This window comes from Tiliqua scincoides, chromosome 12 (assembly GCF_035046505.1).
Source record: "Tiliqua scincoides isolate rTilSci1 chromosome 12, rTilSci1.hap2, whole genome shotgun sequence".
In the NCBI taxonomy this organism is placed as follows: domain Eukaryota; kingdom Metazoa; phylum Chordata; class Lepidosauria; order Squamata; family Scincidae; genus Tiliqua; species Tiliqua scincoides.
Window position 1 is genome coordinate 18072445 of NC_089832.1, and position 7653 is coordinate 18080097.

At 48.4% G+C, this 7653-nt stretch overlaps 1 pseudogene; it reads right to left on the bottom strand.

Moving 5' to 3' along the window:
• Positions 1-3991: 3991 nt before the first annotated feature.
• Positions 3992-4111, bottom strand: LOC136663318 (5S ribosomal RNA; annotated as a pseudogene).
• Between the last annotated feature and the right edge of the window lie 3542 nt (positions 4112-7653).

Here is a 7653-nt window from a genome sequence, read left to right on the forward strand (position 1 = left end):
GTCTGATTGGACAGACTGAAGGTTAATCGGGCCTGAAAAGGGGGTTAGGCTTGGTGGAGGCTGATGCTACTGAACCTGCCCACTTTCTTGATCCGCCCTCCTCCCTGCCCTTCCCACTCCGTTCTGCCTCTTCCCGCCTGTTCCACTCTCCCCGCCTTCCTCCAACCTCTGGTGCCAGCACTGGTGTGTTTGTCTGGTCTGCTAATGCGCAAATGTGGGCAGCTGCACACTCTGGCATGCTGTATTTGCAACAGCCAGAAAGTTCATATCTGTGTGGCTTTATCTGTTCCTCTGTTGCTGCCAATCCTATGCCTTGTGTCCTCAGAAGAAAGCCCCAATATAGTCAATGGGGCTTACTCTCTGGTAAGTGTGGATAGGGTTGTAGCCACAACGACTTCATGTGCTTCCTACATGCATGTAGAGCATTGTGCAGCCATCTGGGCATGACCTGTTGGGAGAGCACTGGGCCATCATCAGCCTCCATTTGTAACTCATTTTGCTTTGTTTTGCTTGTCCTTTATGCAAAACAGTTGGGGCCTGAATGATTCCACTTTGGCATAACTTCACATATTTGGGGCATGTTTTCTTCAACACCCAATGGAATACAGCAGATGTTCTAATGATTGCATGTTTGCCCTTGCTGGCTTCCTGTACCCTCACAGTTCCCTGCTCTAGCCAAGTCTTAAAGATAACCTGACTTCTGTCAAGAAGATTTATTGACCTGGTTTTCTCTCTTTTATCTGTGCTTTTTAAACCTTCTCTCTGGGGTAGATCTCAGGGTGTAACTACTTGGGTTTTCAGATTGCTCACAGTATGCACTTCAATAGAATTTAATTATTAGTTGAAAGAGGAGAGGTGACTCCAGTTGGGCTGCCAGAACCAAGCTGAGCTGTCTCGACCAGAGAGAGCCCAAGTCAAGAGGTTGAACAAAAAGCTCGTCTCCCTTGTGTGACCTGCATGATGTTTCATACATAGAGGTGGACGATAACAGAAGAATTCCTTTGTGTCTTGAAGCCCAGTCTCGACCCATCGGAACAGGATCTATGACACAATGCGTAAACCAAGGATACAGGATTTCCTGCTCTCCGGTTCTTTCTCTGCACATATGATTCATATTTAGCACAGCGGGTCAAAAATGGTTCAGCTGCAGACAAAAATGTAGTTCAAAAACCAAGAGGTGCATTTTTCCTCAACATGTAAATACCAACTGACATGTTTTTGGTCATATCTATTTGTGCATGTGTGTTAAGCCAGGGCATGTCAGGAGAGCATGGCCCAAGCCATACTGAAGTAGGCTGATGAGGTGTCAAGTCCCACCAGCCTCAATAACCCTTTTCTCCCCAGGGGTGGAAAAAAGCATATCATGCTTGCCCAGACAATTTGCCTTTGTTCAGCTTACCTGTGATGAGCCTGTGCTCCCCCTAAATGTCCAGATAAATCACCTGTGAATGTTTTGGGACAGCAGGAGTACAGAGTGAGACAGAGCTGCAGAACCCAGAAGAGTTTTTCAGCTATTTTCAACCATCCTTCAGTCTCGAAAGACTCTGGTATCGCGCTCTGAAAGGTGGTTCTGGAACAGCGTCTAGTGTGGCTGAAAAGGCCAATTTGGGAGTGACAATCCCTTCCACACCGGGAGCAAGTGCAGTCTGTCCCTGGTCTGTCTCCCTGGCTGTGGGCCTTCCTTCTTTGCCTCGTTCTGTTGGCCAAGTGTCTCTTCAAACTGGGAAAGGCCATGCTGCACAGCCTGCCTCCAAGCGGGCCGCTCAGAGGCCAGGGTTTCCCACTTGTTGAGGTCCACTCCTAAGGCCTTCAGATCCCTCTTGCAGATGTCCTTGTATCGCAGCTGTGGTCTACCTGTAGGGCGCTTTCCTTGCACAAGTTCTCCATAGAGGAGATCCTTTGGGATCCGGCCATCATCCATTCTCACGACATGACCGAGCCAACGCAGGCGCCTCTGTTTCAGCAGTGCATACATGCTAGGGATTCCAACCACAGTGCTTCAAACTTCCGTGGCACACCTGTGGATCTTTCATGGTGCGCCAGTGGGCTGCAGCACACCAGCTGAAAATAGCTGATCTATAGGATTGCAGCCTTTAGCACTTTGCTCCTGAAGTGAGTGTTTCCAATCCTGATGGTGACCACCCACAAATGCCAAACCCCCCCCCCCGGGACAGTTTTTATTATGAAAAGAGTTTCCATTGGCTTTCAGTGGAAATTTCTTTTCCAATAAAAATGGAATGGGATGGTTTGACTGGGATTGAGATGGTGGGGGGGGGGGCAAAGTGTTAAAGCCCCCCATATTCCCTTTATGTTTTTGCCCCATTTCAAGGCCCTGCTGCACCCTATTTGCGAAACAAAAACAGACCCCATTTGGTGCAATGTGCACTTTGGCTGGAACACACAAACTGCCTGTGATGCTCTCTTGAAACAAGCCAGAAGCCAGCAGGAAAGAGTGGAAGATTCCACAGAAATTCCATTTCCTCCTGCACTGCTCACAGCGGCGACGCTGTCTTTTTGCGCTTGAGCTCGGCGGCCTGCCAGGCACCGGTCCAGATTCCCTCTTGTGCTGGCAGGAGGCAAGAAGTGCCGTTTGTTGGCTGGACGCTGGGGCGTTGCCCTCGAGACGCCATTTGGCCGACAGATGTTTTGGCTCCTTCTGCCTGGACTATTTATTCCGAGTGCCATTTTTGTTCTGAAGACGTTGATTGTCAGAGTGGAAAGATGGGGGGGGGGGGAAGGAAAGGCCTCATACTGTCAGGGAAGTTACTGCGCCGAGGAGCGACTCTGGAACTGAAGGTGCTGCAGACTCTCAATATTCTTTGATGGACAGAGTGGATAGGGAGATGCTCTTTACACTCTCACATAATACCAGAACCAGGGGACATCCACTAAAATTGAGTGTTGGGCGGGTTAGGACAGACAAAAGAAAATATTTCTTTACTCAGCGTGTGGTCGGTCTGTGGAACTCCTTGCCACAGGATGTGGTGCTGGCGTCTAGCCTAGACGCCTTTAAAAGGGGATTGGACAAGTTTCTGGAGGAAAAATCCATTACGGGGTACAAGCCATGATGTGTATGCGCAACCTCCTGATTTTAGAAATGGGTTATGTCAGAATGCCAGATGTAGGGGAGGGCACCAGGATGAGGTCTCTTGTTATTTGGTGTGCTCCCTGGGGCATTTGGTGGGCTGCTGTGAGATACAGGAAGCTGGACTAGATGGGCCTATGGCCTGATCCAGTGGGGCTGTTCTTATGTTCTTATGTTTTGTAACCTCATATTCGTTTCAGGGCAACTCTTTTCACTTGATCCTCTCTGGGGGGCAAGGAACTGGAAATTAATGTCTAGTAGTCTCTACGTGCCCTCAGGGCTGGCCCACTGTGAGGCAGGGTGAGGCGGCTGGTTCAGGGAGCAGACTGGTGAGAGACGTGGGCTTCCTCTGTACACTGTACACCTCGCCACTATCTCCACTAATTGGCAGTCCACCCACTCTCCTCCCTGGCCTGGCCCAGTCTGGGCAGCTTCCAGTATTCTGGCTGTACAGAGGCATGGCCAGCAGGGAGGGGCACCCATGGGGGTGCCTGTTTAAACTGCCTCTAAACATTTCCTCTAAATGGGAAGCTTCTGCTAATGCACTGGACTGGAGGGAATTGCCAAAGTAGTGATAAGGCTGCAATCCTAGACACACTTACCTGGGAGTCAGCCCCAGTAACCTGAAAAGAACTTCTGAATCAGCCTGCCTTGGATTGAGTAATCAGGAACTAGAGAGGTGTTTTTTGTTTCAATAATAAAGCCAAGGAGCAATCCAATGGCCAGAAGGGCAGTATATAAATACCTATTATTATTTTTATTAGTATGAGATTTTTGCACCGTCAGGTAGATGCTGTTGACTGGTTTATTTTATCAAGACATCGAGTCCTTCCCAAGGACCTAGTTTTTATCCTTTTTGTTGTTATAAATGGTTGGCAACCTTCAGTCTTGAAAGACTACGGTATAAGCCTACAGCACCTGGTATTCCCAGGCGGTCTCCCATCCAAGTACTAACCAGGCCTGACCCTGCTTAGCTTCCAAGATCAGACAAGATTGGGCATGTGCAGGGTAACAGTTGCTGCTTGTTATAAATATTGTTGCAAGATATAAGCTGTTCCCAGTAAAGCTGCTTTTTGTAGTTGGTGGATGGTAATTTCCGTGGCCCCAATGCTGTTCAGGTGCTCTTCAAGGTGTTTTGAAATAGCATCAAGGGCGCCAATCACCACTGGGATGACTTCTGCCAGACTTTCAATTTTCAACATGTAAATCTTTGTATTTTATTTTTTTCCAGCTCTTTTTCTCCCACTCTGCTATCCCCCGGTATTGCTGTATCAATGATTTTGGCTTGTTCTTGTTTCTTCTCGACTACAGTTATGCCTGGTGTATTGCGCAATAGATGTTTGTCTGTCTGTCGTCGGAAATCCCATAATATTTTGGCACCTTCATTTTCAACAACTCTTTCAATTTTGTGGTCACACCAGTTTCTGCCTGCAGGTAGGTTGTATTTTTTTTACAGGTATTCCAGTGTCTCGTTGTTGCTACCTTCTCATAACTTGGCTTGCAGTCTGTCTGTGCAGTCTTTTCACAGCAACCAATTAGGCGGTCCCCTGTTTCCTCTGCTTCTTTACAGAGATGGGACTGGCTGTTTGTTGTTATTGATGATGATGTTTCAGGGACAGACAAAATGGCAGAGATTTTTTAAAACCAATGGGGGGCATTAGTCATTTTGCCTGATACCGTCACAAGCAGGCAACGCAATCGAGAACGTCAAGTGCAGAAGTCATCTGAGAACTAGTCATTCATGAATTTGCTCAGATGTCTGTCTGGGGACTCAGGTCAAATTACAATGTTGAAACACCCACACAGTATTAAGGAATATCATGTGTGCAAATTTATGCTGTGGTGAAAAGCTCACATTCCCCCCCCCCCTTATTTTTGTCTATTTATCTCATCTGTTCTGGACCTTTTTATCAGCTCAGAGGCCTCAGTGATCCCTCCACAGTCCAAAGGCCAAGTCATTCAGATGCAGTAATCATTGTAAGAATGATGGAGGGGGGGGGTGTTTCACAGGCAGGGTAAGGAGGAATGGGGAGAGGGCCAGGGCAGAGAGGGGGTGTGCTGAGGTTGGGGAGGAGCCTTGATCCACCACCCCAGGTTACTCAGACTTGCACTAGCCAAGTATGTGGCACAGATCTAAGTAGTCTCACCGGGGATAAGGGGGCTTACCTCAAGGAGGCCTCTGAGACTGCTCTCAGCTGCAGGACTAGGGCTGGCCTTAAGGCAGTTGACCAATTTGGCCAAATTGGGTCCTGTGCCTTGACAGACCCCACACTGGGGTAGCAAGCGGAGCACCTGCAGCCGGCACCTCACTCCGTAGCTGACACTCTGACATGTAATCTTCCATGCCGAGGCTTTGCAAGGAGAGTGCGGCAAGTGGAGCATTACCGCTGAACGGCTCTCCCTCTCCCCTGCCCTTGGGTCTAACTGCCTTGAAATCAGCCCCCCCCCCCCAGCAGTTGGCAGTGATGCCTCTGCTGGCTGCTTCACTGTTGCTATTCATCCTGGTGAGTGGGGGGGGGCGGCCCTCCAAGAATTGGGGCCCCTGAAAAAATGTTTTCCTTTGGCCCCCACAGTTCAAGGCTAGCCCTGCACAGGACGCAGCACACACTCTGGTGGCCTGGTCGCATCAGTGCAAGAGGGTTTAGTTAGGATTGAGCTCTTAGTCTCCCAAGAGATAACAGGAGTCCCCCATTACTACGGACACATGTTGTCTTGTAACGTCTTTAAGACATCTTTCAGATATCCTCTCCTTGGTCCCACACTCTGTCGTCGACTCCGACCACAACGCTGTTTTGATTTCTTTTTCCACTCACTCTTATCTTGCTGGAATGGGAATGATCAGAGCCCGGATCTCCGTGGCGGGAGAAAAGGGATTGTTTTGGAAAGAGGAAAGCCGTGCCTGAGAAGTGCTCGGCTGAAATTAGCAGCCTTTTCTCAGCTCACAATCTGCTGTTTGGGTTTATTTTTGACAGCAGCTACGTTATGATCATTAGGCAGTTGGTAATTGGTTTTTACGAGTGGGCAGGGAGAGGCTTCCATGCCGTTTGGAAGGTGTGAATCATTGAGCAGGAAGGACAACCCTTGGAAAGGAACTGGATCCTGAATTCAAGGAATGCCATTTCGTGGGTTCTGATGCAAAAAATAGCACAATGCTGGCCAATTCTGTCCTCACTTAGACTTGGGAGAGCCAGTCTGGGTGACGAGAGCTGGTCTCACATCCTTTTAGTTGTCCCAGCAGGGACGGGGGGAGGGCTTGTGTCTGCACTCAGCTCTTGGTCTGCCAGGTTCCATAAGTACCTGACGGCTGCATGTACACACAACTTTCTTTTCCCCCCAATGTTGGAGGTTTTACGCTCTCCCCTTTGTGGAGGAGGACGTAAAGGGCAAAGTGATATACAGGTGTCCCCCCTTGTCCACATGGAATAGGTTCTAACTGCCACCATGGCTACTGGAAACAGCGGATCGCAGTGAACCCTACAAGAAGTGGTTCACAAATCCCCCCCCCCATAAATGACTGGTCTTTGATTGCAGCCCTCCTGTCACAGTCTCCTGTGCCTGCCTGTTTCTGTGCTGTCTGCAAATGCTCATCAGAAGCAAGAAGAGCTAACAGGAAGCAGTTTGGAGGGCTGAAAACATAACGATAAGCTCTACAATAAGCATCACATTGCTTTCTACCCTCCATCCTGCTTCCTGTTAGCTCTTCTTGCTTCCTACGAGGGTTTTCTGGTGGCTGTATGTTGCCCATGGGCCTTATATTTGACACCCTTGCTCTAGAAGGTGGTGGACCTTGTGGGTCCCTTCCAACTCTATGATTCTATGATTAATAGGCACAGTGACCTAAAGTCATGTTCAAAGCATTAAACGAGCCGACCCTAACATTTTACCTTTACATTTCGAGCTCTAGGGGGGAGTGAATGTTTTTAATAAACACCCCTAGGGTTTATTTTGACCCTGGGATTCATGTAAGCATGGCCCTGTTTGATATTCCCAAAGCTCCAGCTTATTTAGCTGAACACCCATTTATTAGGCTTGCTCCTTGAAGCTTCAGGGGTGAAATTTATGGCCGGCCATTACAGGTTCCTAAACACTTTGATAAATCTCTTACAATTAAGGTTCACTTTATCTCTGCAGAATGAACTTCTTTAGTTGGGGCTTGTAAAATAGTGGAGATTTATTCCCTTTTCCTGGCATCTCTGCTGTGTCGAGCCTGGTTGCTTTGGGAATCTGGGCTTCTGGGTTAGGCAGACATACAGAAGGAGCTCACGTCTTGAGAACTGTCGAGAAGTGGTTCCCTCAAGAAGGACACAGGCTGATCCATTTGGTCCTTTAAAAGGATGCAGAGAAGGCAAAACTAACAGCTCTGTTGAGAAGAGATCAAGCAGGGTGTGAATCAATGCTGAGCAGAACAGGTTGAGGATGCAATCCTATGCTCAATTCCCTGGGAGTAAGGCCCATTGGATGCAGTGGGATTTACTCTGGAGTTGATGTGCATAGAATTGCGCTGAGAGAGAGAGACAGAGAGAGTCTTCTAAAAATGAATGCCATTTATTCCAAGAGGTAGGTATTGA